We start from the raw sequence: 3,007 nt of genomic DNA, 5'->3' as shown, positions 1-3,007 counted from the left end.
AAAATAAATGCGTTTGGACTGCAGATGGCCCACAGAGGTATTCTGATTTATAGTGTGTTGTGGTGCATTACAGCACAAAGTGATATATCAAATGGAGTTGGGTGTGTTCAGGTAAATTGGTAGTACTTGCACTACGTACAGCAAAGTGAGGCTGAAAATCTGGTTCCTGTTGTTTAGCTCCGTTCCCTGTAAATCAAGTTGATAGAAATGGATTTCACAGTGGTTGAGTAGGGCTGGATAGATATTATGTACATCGGCAGTCAGATGAATTATTGGACAAAACTTTATTACTTGCTGTTTATGGCAATCAGTTCATCCATTAGCTATACACTCTTATCCTTTGGAGGGTGGCTGTAGATGGGGGAGGGGAGACCTGGAACCAATCCCAGCTGACAACCGTTCACCAGCAGACAACCATTCACTCTCACACCTACGTGCAATTTAGAGTCGCCAATTAACCTAATCTGCATGTCTTTGGACTGTGGGAGGAAACCGGAGCACCCAGAGAAATCCCACTCAGGCCCAGGGAGAACATGTAAACTCCACACAGGAAGGCTACAGGAAGGCCGACAGGTTCAAACCCAGAAACTTCTTGCTGTGAGGGGACAGTGCTAACCTACTTCTACGGAGTTAAAAAAAACTGATGGGTCTGCTGTTTCAATTAAAGGTGTAATAAATACAAACAGAAGTTTTGTTAATTGTTCGAGTTTTACAACATTTTTTGAATCGCACTTGGATGTAGTCTGAATTTTGGCACAATTGAGAGTCAGACATTGTGGTTATTGCAAGGAATCTCTGACTATTTGCTGAAGGCCACACAGGTTGAAATATTTTGTGTGAGTTTTGTGTTAAATGTTAGATTATGTTGCAAATAATATACTGGAAAGTTAGCTTGCTCCTGTCTTTCCCTACACTGTCTGCAACGTATAAAGTAAAGAGGTTTGATTTGAACACATTTGCATTTTAACCCTAAAAACCTTCAGAATATCTTTTTTTCGATGACACGAAAACGACTCACATAAGATCACATAAAAGAAACAGAGGCTAATGCATTTTTATGCCATTTGCACCGCAACATTGGCTTCAACCCTACATTAATTTGTATTCCTGGGAAAAAAGCATTATGTATGGTGGTTCAATTTTTCACAACTGCCAGGAAAACTGTAAAAAATATATGCAACTGCAATCAGAGTCTACAATATAAAGAGTTGCTACAAACATCCAACTTAATTTTGTCAGTGTGTTCAAGGTAAGTCTCGGAGGAAAGACTTGTAATGATATATTCCATATGCTAATAATTTAAAATAAATAGTATAGTAGTAATAATAGTATATAATGGATAGTAAAATTAATACGTTATGGATGTCGTATAAATAACCTTCCATTCTAATAAGAAACTATACTGTTAATTTATGTTTCATATACTTCAGAGGTGTTAAACAAGGCATAGGAATGAAGAACAACTATATTAACATTGAGAATTCTGTAAATAAAAACGGCTTCCCACATTTTCTTTGCACCCTGCCTACATGTGACAGGTTTAATTTCAGAATAAATGCAGCATTCATGGTGTCAGTATTAAAATGCAGCATGTAAGATGCTTAATGCTATAATATGTTGCTATAATAAGCTGCTCTAATATACTGTTCATGGTATTTTGGTAGAGCTGGCTTATGTTATTTAACTATGTAACTACTACTTAAGCCTAACAACTTACTTCAGGGAATGCTAATGTTTTGACTTCCAAACTTCCTACATGACTGCTGATACAAGCCCTTATAATGAGACATTCATTAAGTCAGAGGGAGAAATCCTTGAATAACGAGTTATGTTATCACGTGCAATTATGTTTAAAATGTATGCAATATAATTTTATATTTGTGTGGTAGTAAACTGAAAGCTATGTAATGTAAAAATAGAAGAGAACAGAGAACCAAGTCTTTCAGGGCACAAAAAAAAAAAAAATCAATTACAATCAATAATAAAGGTAATATAAAATGATGCTGTTTCAGCAAAAACACACAAGGCTGAAGGCACAAGGCTAAATGTATGAAATCCATTATATGAATATAATCCTCAAGGCACATTTTATAACATAACGAGTAGGGTAGTTTAATAGTAATCAACTTCCAGTAATGGATAATAATTAAAAATTCATAATTTGCTAATTTTTTACTTTAAATCTTCACCTTCCATGGTCATTTCCTAATGACACATGACAAAGGAGACATTAAAAGTCACCTAAAATTAAAAGATGTAAGGAGTATACTGAAACACCAACATGCCACCATATTATGATTTTGATGAGCATTCGCAATTAATTCAAATACATATGAAGCATACTCATCTTAAATGTACACTGAGGGTTTAATTTAACCTATTAGCACATATACACTATGTTTGTGTTTGTTTGAGCAGTTTCAAGACCCAATAACCCCCTCCTGAATTTAATCAAAACAATATCCACTTAAGGCATTCTTGTCACCCTGTCTATGCGGAAAAAAACTGCACACTTAATTAGCTGCGAAGAACCACGATATTAAGTCCAATTTCAGCCTTCAGCTTTTTCATACAAAAACACTGCCAGTAGCCCTTTTCTGCTTAATGACAAACCTTAGTAACACTGTGGTGCAAATAAGACTGGAGAGGCACAAAACACGACTCATTCAACCAGCCAGAATGTGGGCGTTTTCATTATAACAGAGTTATCTCCGCCACCCAATTGGAGTGAAAGGACTTGATTAGAGAGAGAGAAGCTAATGACACAGTGAGGGCGGAATGTCACTCAATGCACATTAAACATTTAGACATCTGGTGAAAGACTGTGTTACTATAATGTCCATGTCCTGCTTACAGCCACTAGCAACCACAAAGTATATAAGGCCAGGGAGTGACAAGCTGACTGATATGGCATACAATTAGGGACTGTTAAATAGCAATGTCAATTAAAGCTTCTTGGATTCACTTGTCTTCACTTCCATTTCAAATTACAATCCCCCCCCCCCCC

At 36.4% G+C, this 3,007-nt stretch overlaps 1 protein-coding gene across 1 annotated transcript in view; it reads right to left on the bottom strand.

The window, feature by feature from the left end:
- Positions 1-3,007, bottom strand: part of LOC118337755 (phospholipid-transporting ATPase ABCA1-like) — a 177,729-nt gene that overhangs the window by 116,621 nt on the left and 58,101 nt on the right. The window lies entirely within an intron of this gene.

This window comes from Morone saxatilis, unplaced genomic scaffold (genome assembly GCF_004916995.1).
Source record: "Morone saxatilis isolate NCDOM2014 unplaced genomic scaffold, NCSU_SB_2.0 Contig4, whole genome shotgun sequence".
NCBI classification, from domain to species: Eukaryota; Metazoa; Chordata; class Actinopteri; family Moronidae; genus Morone; species Morone saxatilis.
This window is presented reverse-complemented; position numbering and strand designations above follow the sequence as displayed.